The sequence below is a fragment of the Scyliorhinus canicula genome, chromosome 7 (genome assembly GCF_902713615.1).
Source record: "Scyliorhinus canicula chromosome 7, sScyCan1.1, whole genome shotgun sequence".
Lineage (NCBI taxonomy): Eukaryota > Metazoa > Chordata > Chondrichthyes > Carcharhiniformes > Scyliorhinidae > Scyliorhinus > Scyliorhinus canicula.
The window spans coordinates 178,625,366-178,641,138 of NC_052152.1; positions in this window are offsets into that span (position 1 = coordinate 178,625,366).

Consider the following 15,773-nt stretch of genomic DNA (forward strand, 5'->3'; position numbering starts at 1 on the left):
CTGTTTTTCAAGTTCCACAACCATCACTTTGGTCATTTCTTCTGCTGTGAGCAATGTGGCCTCCCCTGGTGCCCCAGCCTCCACTTTCCTTGCAGTTCCCGCACTGACTTTTCCACTCACCGGCAGACTTTCATTACCCCCTTTTCCGCGGCCGTTTTGTTTCCAAACTTGGACATTTCTCCTCCCTGTTCCGTCTTACAGCTTTTTCAGCCTCCGTTGCCCCCGGGACCGGGCGTTAAAACCTCATAATTTCTATTCCCAAGCGGGAGCCCTCCAGTATGCGGCTGCCTCCTGCCTGCCATCACCGGAAGTCTTGTTATTGGGTTTTAATAGAGATACGAATAAGGACTATTGCTTTCTAGAAAGGAAAGAGACATAAAGCAGGAAATTACAGACGAGTTAGCTTAACATCTGTTTTAGGGAAAATGCTGGAATCTATTATTGAGGAGGTTATGGTGGGGCACTTTGAAAATTTCAATGAAATCAAGCAGAATTAGCATGGTTTAGTGAAAGGAAAATCCTTGTTTAACTCATTTCTTTTGAGGAAGGAACAAGCAGTGTTGATAGAGGTGGATGTGCTGGATGTGCTTATGTGATTTCCTGAAGACATTTGACAAGGTGCCACAACAAAGGCTACTACATAAAATAAGAGCTCATGGTATTGGGGAAATATATTAGCATGGATAGAGGATTGGTTTGCTAACAGGAAACAGAATAGGGATTAATAGATTTTTCAGATTGGCAAGATGTGACAAGTGGAGTGCCACAGGGATCAATCAGTGCTGGGTCCTCAAATTTTTACAATTTAAACAAATGACTCGGGTGAAGGGACCAAATGTATGATTGCTAATTTTGCTGACTACACAAAGATAGGTAGGAAAGTAAATTGTGAAGATGATATAAGATTTATGCAAAGGAACATAGGTTAGGAAGTGGGCAAAAATTTGACAGATGTGGGAAAATGCAAAGTAGTCCACTTTGGCAGGAAGAAAAGTAGCATCTTCTGGTTAGGCACACTACAGCCTTCTGGTCTTAACATCAAATTTAACAACTTCAGGATGGGTAGGAGAAGGGAGCATCTCGGACATTCACAAGGAACTTATGGGGTCAGAGGAAACGCGGACCGAGGAGCTGAAGCGCAAGTAGGAGGAGGAGCTGGGAGGAGAGATAGAGGATGGTCCATGGGCAGACACGTTGAGTAGAGTCAACGCATCCGTAACATGTGCCAGGCTCCTGATACAATTTAAGGTCATTCACCAGACTCACATGACAGTGGCCGGATGAGCAGATTCTTTGGGGTGGAAGACAGGTGTGCAAAATATGCGGGAGGGCCAGCGAACCATGTCCACATGTTCGGGACATGTCCGAAGCTTAGGGGATTCTGGCAGGGGTCTGCAGATGTCATGTCCACAGTGTTAAAAACAAGGATGGCGCTGAGTCCAGAGGTGGTGATTTTCGGGGTGTCAGAGGACCCGGGAATTCAGGAGAAGAGGCAGACATTCTGGCCTTTGCTTCCCTGGTAGCCCGGAGATGGATATTATTAGCTTGGAGGGACTCAAAGCCCCCGAAGTCGGAGACCTGGCTATCGGACATGGCTAGCTTTCTCTGTTTGGAGAAAATCAAGTTTGCCTTGAGAGGGTCACTGTTCGGGTTCGCCCAGAGGTGGCAACCGTTCGTCGACTTCTTCGCGGAAAAATAATCTTCAGCAGAAGGTGGTTGGGGGGGGGGGGGGGGTTAATTTAGCTTAGAGTAGTGGATTAATAAAGGTGGTACCTGGAAGGGAGGGAGATGGCTTTTACACTATGTTTATAGTTTCATGTACATTGTTTATTGTGGTGTTGTTATAATACCAAAAAATACCTCAATAAAATGTTTGCTAAAAAAAATGACTTCACCGGATGTAGTCATCTCTGCGTAGACCAACATTTATTGTCCATCGTTATTTGATCTTGAGGAGGTGGTGATGAGTTGCCTTCTCCAACCGTTGCAGTACATGTGGTGTAGGCAAACCCACGGAGCTGTTGGAAGGGAGTTCCAGAATTTCAACTCAGTGACAGTGAAGGAACAATGATGTATTTCCAGATCAAGATCGTGTGTGGTTTGAAGGGGAACTTGCAGGTGGAGATGTTTTCATGCATTGGTTGCCCCTGTGCTTCTATGTGGTAGAGGCCATGGGTTTGAAGGTGCTGTCAAAGAATCCTTTGGTGGCTTGCTGGTGAGTTTGTAGATATATAACATCAAGCATGAACCAGCTCCCTGTCCACTTTTGGGAAATTCAGCCCCCCCAAGAAGTGCCTCATCCCCTCCGGCCCCTAGGGGTTTCCGACCTATACAGCCTTCTGTAGAAATCCCTAAATGCCTTATTCACCCCTGCTGAATCTCCAACCAGGTTCCCATCTCCGTCATTTACTGTCCCTATCTCCCTGGCCGCCTCCCTCTTTCTAGAGGCAGCTGCTGTGCAAGCATTCTGCTGGCCTTCTCTCCATACTCATAGATCGCCCCCCTCACCTTTCTCAGCTGCTCCACCGCCCTTCCCTGTGGTTAACAAGCCGAACTCCGCCTGTAACTTCCGCCGTTCACTTAAAAACCCTTCCTCTGGGGTCTCCGCATACTTTCTATCGATCTGTAATATCTCCTTTACCAGTCGGTCCATCTCTGCCCTGTCCACCTTCTCCCTATGGAGATCAGCTCCCCTCTGACCACTGCCTTCAGTGCTTCCCAGACCATAGCTACTGAAATTTCCCCCGTGTCGTTGACCTGCAGGTAGTTCTGAATACATTCCCTCAGCCGCTCGCACACCCCTTCATCAGTCAAAAGTCTCACATCTAACCTCCAGTGCGGGTGCTGGTTACTGCCTTTACTAACCTGCCGGTCAGCCCAGTGCGGTGCATGGTCTGAGATTGTGATCGGCGAGTACCCAGTGTCCACCACCCTGCCAGTAAGGCCCTGCTCAAAATGAAGAAATCGATCCAGGAGTACACTTTATGCATGTGAGAGTAGAAGGAGAACTCCTTCACCCTCGGCTGCCCAAATCTCCATGGATCCACTCCCGCCGTCTGCTCCATGAACCCTTTTAGTTCCTTTGTCATTGCTGGCACCCTGCCCGTTTTTGAGCTTGACCGGTCTAAACCAGGATCAATAACTGTGTTGAAGTCCCCTCCCATGACCAACCTGTGCGAGTCTAGGTTCGGTATCGACCCCAGCATCCTCTTTATAAACTCCACATCATCCCAATTTGGCGCATACACATTTACTAATACCACCTGCACCCCCTCCAGTTTCCCACTGACCATAATGTACCGACCTCCCACATCCGAGACTATTCTACCCGCCTCAAACATCACCAGTTTACTGATCAGGATCACGACCCCTCTAGTCTTTGAATCCAGTACCGAGTGAAAGACCTGACTGACCCAGCCTTTTCTCATTCTAATCTGGTCAGTTACTCTAAACTGAGTCTCTTGCAACATTACCACGTCCGGCTTCAGTCCCCGTAGATGCGCAAACACACGTGCCCTCTTGACCGGCCCATTTAACCCTCGAACATTCCAGGTGATCAGCCTAGTTGGGGGGCTCATTGCCCCCCACCTTTGCCAATCAGCCATCCCCTTTTTTGGGCCCGCCTCCAGCTCATGTTCCGCGCCTCCACCGGCCCGTCTCCAGGCAGACTCCGCCCCCAACTTCCTCTCCGTCCCTTGGCCCAAGTCCCTCCCTTGTCAGCAGAACATTTTCCCCCCTCCCCCACCTCATAACAACACTCTGTAACCCAACCCCTTTGATAAACCGAACATATGCACAACCCCACTGCGCTTCCGTGAGCTAGCCCGCCCAGCTAGCTTAGTGGCCCCCATTCCTGGCACCGGAGAGTCTCCCACCTATTGTTTCCCCCCCCCCCCCCCCCCCCCCCCCCCCCCCCCCGCTCATACAAACATACTCCAACGTCAAACAATCCCCACACAATTGCCCGACAGAAAACACCAAATCTAAACAAGCACACCTCCATCCCCCAACAGTGCAAATGAAAACCTTAACTCACTCAGCTCTGCCACTGGTCCCAAATCAATACAGAAGGCATTACAAACAGCTCCCACAAAATGAAAAACAAAAACCTTTTAAAGATGAGAGAAAAAATAGAAAAAAAATGAACGTTGCAGCAAAATTTAAAAGTTCTCAGACTACCATCAGTCCTTTCCTTTTCCCAAAGTCCAGCGCGTCCTCAGGCGACTCAAAATAAAAGTGCTGTTCCTCATACGTGACCCAGACACGGGCCGGGTACAACAGTCTGAACTTCACCTTTTTCTCAAAAAGGATCGACCCCATCTGGTTGAAGCCCGCTCTTCTCCTGGCCACCTCCACACTCAGGTCTTGGTAAACTCACAGGATACAGTTGTCCCACTTAGAGCTCCGTGTCTGCTTGGCCCACTGTATAACACACCCCTTATCCAAGTACCTGGGGAATCTCACCACCATTGCCGTCGGGGGGGGGACTCCCATTCGCGCCTTCCTTGCGAGTGCTCTGTGAGCCCTGTCCATCTCCAAGGGCCGGGAGAATGCCCCATCACCCAGCAGCTTCTCAAACATGTCCGCGATGTATGCCCCAGCGTCCACTCCTTCGGACCCCTCCGGGACTCCAACGATTCTCAAGTTCTGCCGGCGGGACCTATTCTCTAGGTCCTCCACTTTCTCCAGGTGCTTCTTCTGCTGGTCTCTCAGCACCCCACCTCCAACTCCACCGCAGTTTGTTGTTCCTTCTGCTCAGCCAGCACCTTCTCCACCTTCTAGATTGCCCAATCTTGGGTGTCCAGTCTAAGCTCCAGCCGCTCAATTGACTCTTTTATCGGGTCCAAGCAGTCTCGTTTCTGCTTAGTGAAGCCTTCCTGAATAACTTGCATCAGCTGCTCCATTGACCGCTGGGTCGACAAACCAGAGGTCCAGTCCTCCGCCATGCTGTCTCCCGCTGCAGCTTCAGCCCAAGCCTTCTCTGTCTTTTTGTTTCTGCCTTTACGAGCACTTCTAGTCCTTCTCTCCATGCACCGATGTGGGAATTCAGTACACAACTGTCTTCAGTTTTACAGTTCAAGTCCAGTAGAAAATCAGGGCAAAAGTTCCAGAAGTCCGACCCGAGCGGGAGCCACCAATTGTGCGACTTACTCCTTCATAGCCGCCACCGGAAGTCCCCCTGTGAAGTAATTTTTAATAAGCAGACAGGTTTTCATGTTGTTGTTCCACAGTTCATTCTACTGTTCATTTAACTTACTTTGCTGCATGTACATTGAACATAATTCTGTGGAATGTTATCGTTCTTGTTTTCTCTTTTATACATAAAAAATGGGTGTCGAATTTATGGTAAATTTAGATACAAATAGCAAATGTTAGTTTAGCTCAATAGTAGTATTTGTGCCTCTTGATGAAAAATCATTGGAGGCTAAATTGGATAATGGAGCACTCTATTTTTAGGAACTACGCAGCCAACTTAAGACATTACCAGAGCTGGTGATGTGCCTGGACTCATCCCATGGCAGGTATACACGGTACCAAATTGGCAATGCTGTTTGCAGGCAGGCACATATGAATCACTGGAAAAATGCAGAGCGGTGAGGTGAAGAAATGAATCAGTGTGCCACCTGCTTAATGCCACCTTTGTCATTTCACAACTGAACACCCCAGTCAAAGGGTCAACTTAACCTCAGACTGTTAAATGGAATGAAGATGTCCCCACCAGTGCGATTTAAAGGAATCATGAAATACTTACAGATTAGCTACCGGATTATTGCTTTTGGCTTCTGACACAACTGTATACGTTTTTGGTGGTTTCCGACACTTGGCTAAAGTTTGAATATTCTTCAGGAAGTGGCCTGGTTGGTTCTGAGGTATGGTTTTCATCAAGTAACATATTGTGCTGTAGGAAGTTGCTTCCAAACGTAAGGGGAGTCTAAGAGGGCTTCTTCTGGGAATTGAGCATGAATGGCGGAATGTGGAGAGGTCACACGGGGCAGGACAAACCACTCAAAAGAGGAGGATGAGGTGAAGGGCAGGCAAAATTATCTTTAGAGAGCAAGTTGTTTACCCTATCTTAATATTGGTCCACATTGAAGCTGTCTTTGGGTCACAAAAGAGGTTTTGAGTGTGACCTGTCAGCTGTTGCAACCACAACTGCAGTTCTGAAGCAGAACAAGAACCCATTTCCTGTGGCAGTCAAGGTGACAGTGCTCAATGTGACGGTGATTCTATAATTAGGGGGATTGATAGAATCCTTTGTCAGTAGGATCGAGAGTCTCGCATGGTATGTTGCCTGCCCGGTTCCAGATTGAGGGACATCTCTGACCGGCTTGAATGGATATTGGAGTGGGAAGGGAGGATCCAGTTGCTGTGGTCCATGTTGGGACAAACGCCATAGGCAAGAATAGGAAAGAGGACCTGTTGGGGGATTATCAGGCACCAGGAACTAAATTAAAGAACAGGTCCTCAAGAGTTATAATCTCTGGATTACTACCCTATGTGCAAATTGGCATAGGAATAATAAAATTAGGGTAGTAAACACATGGCTAAAGGAATGGTGCGGGAAAGAGGGGTTCCTCATGGTGCATTGGCGTCAGTACTGGAACAGGAGGGATCTGTACCGTTGGGACGGTCTCCATCTGAACCGATCTGAGGCCCATGCTCTAGTGGAAAGGATAAATAGGGTGGTCTCAAGGACTTTAAACTAACAAGTTGGGGGGATGGTGAGGGTGGAGGGGAGGATAAAACTACGAGAACTATAATGGCTAATGGGAAGCAAAACAGCAGGTTAGCACGTAGGGAGGTGGGTTCAACTACAAGGAAAATTATGAAAAACGATAAAGGGAAGAACTCAGAAGATGTTATTAATGTAGGTGTTAGAATTCAAAAAGAAGGTATAAAAATTAGCTTAAGGACATGTTACCTAAATGCTCGTAGCATTCGAAGCAAAGTAAATGAGTTGACGGCACAATCATCACAAATGAGTTTGCTTTGGTGGCCATTACAGAGACATGGTTACAGGGTGAACACGACTGGGAGTTAAATATCCAGGGGTATCAGACTATTTGGAAGGACAGACAGGAAGGTTAAGGTGGTGTAGCTCTGATATTTAATGATAACATCAGGACGGTAGTGAGAGATGAAATAGGTTCCGTGGAGATAAAGGTTGAATCAATTTGGGTGGAAATTAGAAATAGTAAGGAGAAAAGGTCACTGATAGGTGTAGTCTATTGGCCACCAAATAATAACATCACGGTGCAGCAGGCAATAACAAAGAAATAACTGTTGCATGTAAAAATGGTACAGCAATTATCATGGGAGATTTTAATGTACATGTCGATTGGTCAAACCAGGTTGGTCAGGGCAGCCTTGAGGAGGAGTTCATCGGATAGTTTCCTTGAACTGTATGTACTGGAACCTATGAGGGAGAAAGTTAGCCTAGATCTGGTTATGTGTAATTGGACAGGAATAATTAATAATCTCATAGTTAGGGACCCTCTCAGAAGGAGTGATCATGGTATGTTTGAATTTAAAATAGAGATAGAGGTGAGAAGTGTCTTGTGCTTAAACAAAGGAGACTACAATGGGATGAGGGAGGAGCTAGGCTGGGACAATTGAGGAATTTCAAAGCGATTTTTCACAATGCTCAGCAAAACCATGTACCAGTGAAAAGTAAGGAATGTAGGAAAAGGGATAATCAGCCATGGATATCTAAGGAAATAAAGGAGGGTTTCAAATTGAAAGAAAATGCATATAAAGTGGCAAAGATTAGTGGGAAACTAGAGGATTGGGAAATCTTTAAAGGTCAACAAAATCCACAAAAAAGGTATAAAGAAAAGTATGATAGATTATGAGAGCAAACTAGCTCAGAGTATAAAAACAGATAGCAAACCTTTCTACAAATATACAAAACGAAAAAGAGTGGCTAAGGTAAATATTGGTCCTTTAGAGGGATTTAATAATGGGAAATTAGGAAATGGCCGAGACGTTGAACAGGTATTTGTGTCGGTCTTCACATTGGAAGGCACAAATAACATGCCAATAATTGATGGCATGGAGGCTATGGTAGGTTAGGACCTAGAAACGATAATTATTACGAAGGAGGTAGTGTTGGGCAAGCTAATGGGGCTAAAGGTAGACAAGTCTCCTGGCCCTGATGGAATACATCCCAAGGTACTAAAAGAGATGGAGGGGAAAATAGTAAATGCCCTCGTGGTAATTTACTAATGGACTCTGGGGTGGTTTTGGCAGATTGGAAAACAACAAAGGTGACACCACTGTTTGAAAAGGAGGCAGACAAAACTATAGGCTGGTTAGCTTCACTTCTGCAGTGGGGAAAATGCTTGAATGTATCTTCAAGGAAGAAATAGCGAGACATCTGGATAGAAATTGTCCCATTGGGCAGACACAGCAAGGGTTCATGAAAGGCAGGTCATGTTTAACTAATTTACTGGAATTCTTTGAGGACATTATGAGTATGGTAGACAATGGGGAACCAGTGGATGTGGTTTTTTATCATAGAATTTACAGTGCAGAAGGAGGCCATTCGGCCCATCGAGTCTGCACCGGCTCTTGGAAAGAGCACCCTACCCAAGGTCAACACCTCCACCCTATCCCCATAACCCAGTAATCCCACCCAACACTAAGGGCAATTTTGGACACTAAGGGCAATTTATCAAGGCCAATCCACCTAACCTGCACATCTTTGTGACTGTGGGAGGAAACCGGAGCACCCGGAGGAAACCAACGCACACACGGGGAGGATGTGCAGACTCCACACAGACAGTGACCCAAGCCAGAATAGAACCTGGGACCCTGGAGCTGTGAAGCGATTGTGCTATCCACAATGCTACCGTGCTACCGTGGTGTATCTAGGTTTCCAGAAGGCATTGGACAAGGTGCCGCACAAAAGGCTGCTGCATAGGATAAAGATGCACTGTGTTATGGGTAATTAATTAGCATGGATAGAGGATTGGTTCACTGACAGAAAGCAAAGAGTGGGGATAAATGGGTGTTTTTCTGGTCAGCAATCAGTGGCTAATGGTGTGCCTCAGGGGTCAGTGTTGGGACCGCAATTTTTACAATTTACATTAATGATTTGGAGTTGGGGACCAAGTGTGATGCGTCAAAATTCGTAGATGACACAAAGATGAGTGGCAGAGAAACGTGTGCAGAGGACACTGAAAGTCTGCAAAGGGATATAGGTAGTTTAAGTGAGTGGGCAAGGGTCCGGCAGATGGAGTACAATGTTGGTAGGAATAACAGCAAAATGGACTATTATTTAAATGGTAAAAAATTGCAGCAGGCTATTGTGCAGAGAGACCTGGGTGTCCTTGTGCATGAATCGGAAAAAGTTGGTTTGCAGGTGCAGCAGGCAATTAAGAAGGCAAATGGAATCAGGGAGGTTATGTCGCAGCTGTATAGGGTTCTGGTGAGGCCACATCTGGAGTACTCTGTACAATTTTGGTCTCCTCAGCTGAGAAAGGATGTGCTGGCACTGGAGGGTGTACAGAGGAGATTCATTAGGTTGATTCTGGGCGTGAGGGGATTGGCTTATGAGGAGAGACTAAATAGACTCATTGGAATTTAGAAAAATGAGGGGAGATTTTATAGAAACATATAAAATTATGAAGGGAATAGATTAGATAGAAGCAGGGAGGTTGTTTCCACTGGTGGGTGAAACTAGAACTAGGGGTTTTAGCCTCAAAGTAAGATTTAGGACTGAGTTGAGGAGGAACTTCTGCACCCAATTAAAGGGTTGTGAATCTGTGAAATTCCTAGCAGTTGAGGCTGCCTTGTTGAATGATTTTAAGGCAATTTTGATAGATTTTCAAACAGTAAAGGAATTAAGGATTATGGTGAGCGGGCGAGTAAGTGGAGCTGAGTCCACAAAAAGATCATGCATGATTTTATTGAATGGCAGAACAGGCTTGAGGTGCAGATGGCCTACTCCTACTCCGAGTTCTTACGTTCTGTTAACTTTTATACGTCTGCTTCCTTTTAAGTTGCTGCTGGAGGTGTAAGGATAATCTCAATTTTTGCAGTGCCTGATTCTAAAGGGAAACCACTGAGGCTCTCTATGCACAGAGAAACAGTTTTATCCAATTTCATCTTGCCAAAGACAAACAGGAGAAGAAAGCACAAGATTTTGCCAAACTTGCAAGTTTCCCCAGAATATACGGTTCCATTGACTGCACGCACCTTGCTTTGAATGATTCTCACCTGCACGACGCATCAACAGCAGGTGATTTTACTCCTTCACAGACAGTGCATCATTCAGGTTAATGGCCATTATCATGACAGGAGTCACAGTTCTTTCATTCTGCAGCAGTCATCTGTCCAACTGGTATTTGGACAAGCACCACATGTGGTGTTATTCCCACACGAGATGTCTCACGATTCCAGTCAAAGTTCATCCTCACATGCTCAGCAAATTTATGCTACTGTGTTGCACAACTTGGCCATTATGAGGAAACAATGCTTGCTTCTATTTATCAGGAACCTGAAGAGGAAGTGGAAGAGGAACAATACACACAGCCCCTTTCTTCAAAGGCTCCAGGTGATCAGGTCATTCGTGAGCAAAAACAGTGACCTCAACCATACCTGCCTGTTCAGTGACAGTCCCACACTTCTTACCTTTCCTTGGAGCAGAGAAGGGTGAGGGGAGATTTGGTGAAGGTGTACAGGGTTCTGACAGATTTAGATAAAATAGACAAAGAAAAGCTGTCCCATTAGCTGATGGTACAAGGACGAGGATTTAAGGACACAGTTAAGATTTGGGGTGTGGGTTATGGATGGGGAATGTGAGGAAGAATCTCTTTACACAGTGAATAAAGTGACCTGAAACTTGTTCCCTTTGAAGATGCGAGATGCAGAGCCGATTAATGATTTCGAAAGGAATTCAAGTGAGAGTACTTGGGAGAAATAAAGGGCTATGGGGATAGAGCAAGTTATAGGACTGATTGAATTGTTCTACAGAGCACCAGCATGACGTTGATGGGTCAAAAGGCCTCCTCTGTGGCATAATGGCCTATGGGCCGTATTTCTGTGGAAGAGGCGGCATGATCGTCTTGGCAACCATCTTGCATCAGCAGACCCAGCTGTCATTCGAACACCCTTCAAACGATTTAAATTGTCTCAAGTAGTCAACCTGTTGTAAAAACAAACAAGCATTTACTGACTCACCACATCAAAGATGAATAATTCTTTTATAAACTCTTAAATTGTCAACCAAAATCCGAAGACATGTTGGCAAAAGTGGTTCAACAACTTTTGAAATTCAACCAAGCATTCATAATGGGCCCAGATATCAAAACAAATCACGTGAAATTGAAACAGTGGCATTTATTTAAATTGAAAAACCAGGTGTCTCCCTAATCGCACACCAGAGAATCCTGCTTGGCTGGCGATCAACAGCACCAACCAAAGCTGCAGACTGGATGGCCAGCCTGTCAGAATTTCTCCACCTGGAGAAAATCAAATTCGTCATCCGAGGGTCAGAGGAGGATTCCACAAGATATGGAAGCCATTCACCAACTTGGTCCAGGACCCGTTTGTAGCCAACAACCAATAGAGTGAGGGGAGGGTGGGCCTGCACAGGACCCAAAGAACAGGAAGACGGAAGAGAGGAGGGAGGGTAGGGAGAGCAGAGGTGGGGGCAGTGGGAACAGCCAGAATAAACAACGGAGGGGGGACAAGGCCACAAAGACAGGGCTCTGCAGCAGGGATGAAGGGGCCCAAGTCAAAATTGGGTCCGGCCAAGGCCGCACCGCTCAGTATGGGGAGGGGTACCAACCACCGCCACCAGGTGGAGAAGTCCATTCCAACTGGCAAATCCACAGAACCAGTTACAGGGCCTAGGGCCATGCCGGGGCCAGCACAAGCAAATAACTAAAACCCTACCAAAATGTAAAATAGACCAAGGGAACACCTAAGCAGAGAGGTGGGGGGTGGGGGGGGGGGGGGGGGGGGGGGGGGGGGGAGAGAGAGAGAGGAGAGTAAGGGAGAGCTAACTGATAGGGGAGGAGAAGGTGTAAATACACAATGATCACTTTTTGTAAACTATGTATAAAAAACCCAATAGAAATATTTAAAATAAAGAAATGAAACCCACTGCCAGCCCTGCGCATTCCCTAGTGCTTGTCTTCCATGTGCCTTTACCTTTTTAAGTGTTACTATAAAGTGTTTCCCCAGTGGCTGCAGCATTGGAGGTGGTAGGGTATTGACCTTCAATTGAGGAAACTAAGTTAAACTTGGAGGTCAACCTCAAGCATCTGTGGACCCAAAGGGCTCAGTATCATGCTGCACTGTCTCGGCCTGCCCTTGAGCAGTCTGCATTGGTCTGATAAGCACTAGCAAGGGAACTAATGAAGTGAAAGGAGAGGAGTAGGAATTCTATAATCTAAGAGCCATCAGCAAGTTCATGTCCCATGGAGCCACTGCCACTCTCCCAAGGTGGCTTTTCAACAATGCTGATGGCCTGTTGGAGAACAGATTGCTGGACTGCAGTGACAGTCCAGAAGCCCCTTTGAACAATGGTTCTGAAGAGAACTTGGAAGGCAACATTTTGGACATTAATTGCTGTAGCCTAAATATTGTAGGGAACTGTTTGCTCTGTAATAAAGGTTGTTTTCACTTTTGTCCTCAGAGGCTGCATAATGGTGGGTTTCCCATTTGTTCTAAGCGAGATTGCCTTCCTATCCATTTCTGAAATGGTGAGCTGGCTTGAAGCTCTGCACAAAGCCTTGTGTCATGTTGAGGCTGGACTCCTCCATCCTCCTTGACATTGTGTGCAGCCTTTCTTTTTTTTAAATTTAGAGTACCCACTTATTTTTTATTTCCAATTAAGGGGCAATTTAGCATGGCCAATCCATCTACCCTGCACATCTTTGGGTTGTGGAGGTGAAACCCATGCGGGCACGGAGGGTTAGTGCAAACTCCACACGGACAGTGACCCAGAGCCGGGATTCGAACCTGGGTCCTCAGCGCCACAGTCCCAGTGCTAACCACTGCGCCACATGCTGCCCTTGTGTGCAGCCTTTCTGATTAGGTTTCCCATGCATCACGTAGTTTGTTTTATATGTTCATCATTCTCCTTTTGCAATTTAGACCATCAGATTATCCATCTGACTGCTCGGCAGCAGGACTGGTTTGAGGCCTTGCCCTCTGGTGACCTGGCACCTATGCTATCTGTTGTCCTTGCCCTGGCACCAGCACACTCTAGCTAACTTGGAGGAGGTGCTAAAGAAATTTCAAGAGCCTGGAACATGCCTTACGAAGGAAAAATTAACTTTTCAAGCCACTGAGGTAGTCTATCTGGACTATCGCGTAGGTATACAAAGATTATACTCCATGGAAAACAAGGCCAGAGCAACAAAGGATAAAATCCAGTACTGAGAAACAGGGACAGTGATTGATTCCTGTGTGATACTTTCTGAGAGAACTTGGCAGACGTGTTTCGAGCTTGGAAGGAGAAGGAACACACTCTCCGTCTCCCTTGTTTGTTGAAGTGAAAGAACTGCTTTACTTTTCTAAACAAGTGAGTACCTGGCACATCTTTTATGTAAACTTGAAATGATCCTGAATCTACAAAGAAAGTAGACAACCTTGCCAGGGAAAAGCATTTCAAGCCTAGAAGGAAGAAGTACCGAAATGAAAGCCTGAACTTCAGAAAAACACTAACAGAAGTCATCCCAGTGAATAAAAAGGTCCTTTATCCTTTTATTTTATTAATATTTTATTTACCTTTCAACCACCCTTTCCCCTCTCTGTTGTTTGTCTGTGTGTGTATATATATATAGAGAGAGAGAGAGAGTGGGGGTGAGTGAGCAAGGGGGAATTGGGAAAGTGGTGTTAGATAGTCAATTACATTTTCAGTCCGTTTAATTATAATGCTGTACATAATAAAAGGTTTCTTCTGTTAAAGTTACAAACCTGGTTTGCAGTTTATTGGGCTCAACCAAGGACCTCATTTATTTTAAATAAAATCTCATCTCAGATGTGTTGCGATTAGGGGTCAAGTGGGGCTGGAATTAACCGTGCACTAGCCCAGGAACTCGTGACACTTGTTACATTCATTGTGTTTATTGGTGCACTTTGTCCTGTCTAAGAAATTGGTGTTGACTTATCACACCTCTCCACATTCCGTTGGTGCAGTATTGTCCCATAAGGTGGATGCCGGATCTGAGAGACTTATGGGGTATGTCTCAAGAACCCTCATAGGGCTACTCTCAAATTGAAAACGAAGGCTTGTCATTAGTATTTGCGTTCAAGAACTTCCACCAGTATATATATATGGGAGGTACTTTACCATTGTTACAGATCGCAAACCACTCTTGGTTCTTTTTGAAGAAGATAAGGCCACTCCACCATTCGCAAAAGCAAGAATTTAGCATTGGTCATTAATACTGTCCACCTATGAATACACATCCAAGCACCAGCCTGGAACTCATATTGTGAATGTGGATATGCCTAGTCACCTGCCTTTAGCAGAGAGCGTAGTACCACCGCCAGTAATAATAACCAGTTCATAGAATTTACAGTGCAGAAGGAGGCCATTCGGCCCATCGAGTCTGCACCAGCTCTTGGAAAGAGCACCCTACCCAAGGTAACCCCACCCAACACTAAGGGCAATTTTGTACACTAAGGGCAATTTATCATGGCCAATCCACCTAACCTGCACATCTTTGGACTGTGGGAGGAAACCGGAGCACCCGGAAGAAACCCACGCACACACGGGGTTCAATTCGGTGTCCAATATTTCTCACAAGGCGTATGGCGTATTGGCGTCTCTCTAAAATAATGACAGGTTACTTCTGGATCTAGATAGATGTTCGCCTGGAGACCCTAGCCGGGATTCTCCGAGCCTCCACCCCGAAGTCGCGGTCACGAGGGGGCAGAGAATGGGGCTTCAGACCCACGATCAAGTCCGACACCGGGACGCGAACCTTCGGAGAATCGGCGCCAGTCGCGCTTGCGCGGTCGATGGAGCGCCGGTCGGGATTCACTAAAAGAGGGTCCCGCAACGATTCTCCGCGGCCAACCGGCCGTGTTCCTGCCAGCGTGGTGCACGCAGGCTTTCACCCAGCCGGTGCTCGGCGTCGCAGCTGCAGTGTCCGTCCTGGTGGGGGGCAAGGGGTTAGTCTCCGGGGTGGCCCTCCGCAATGGCCAGGCCCGTGATCGGGGGCCACCGATTGGCGGGCGTGCGCTATCTGGGGGGGGGGGGGGCCTACCTTCTTCCGCGCCAGCCCACTCTGTGGGTCTGCCATGTTACGCGGGGCCAGCACGGAAGTGGCCGCTGCACGCATGCACTGACCCACAGCCAGAAGTGCAGGGCTGCCCTGTGGGCTACAGAGTCGCTGGGCCAAGAGGCCCGTTGATGCCGGCGTGAAACACTCCGGAATTTACGCCGGTGTCAACACTTAGCCACCGTTTTGAAGGATCCCAGCCCCTTCATTTTACCTAACTCATTGTGAAAAATGCTCTCATATTTCTTCATTAACTCAAGCAGTCCCTCTTCCCATACTTGCAAGATCTCCATCCAGTTTAACTTCATTACCTGGAGCTAATTATGGCCCCAATGGCCTTGACTTGATAGCATTATTATTATTGGGAGCTGATAGGACTGCTGCTGATAGCTTACAGGTACTGTGGTAGAGCCTTTTATCTTAATGGCTTCTCCTGTGCAAGTTTAGATTTAGAACAGTACAGCACAGAACAGGCCCTTCGGCCCTCGATGCTGTGCCGAGCAATGATCACCCTACTCAAACTCACAT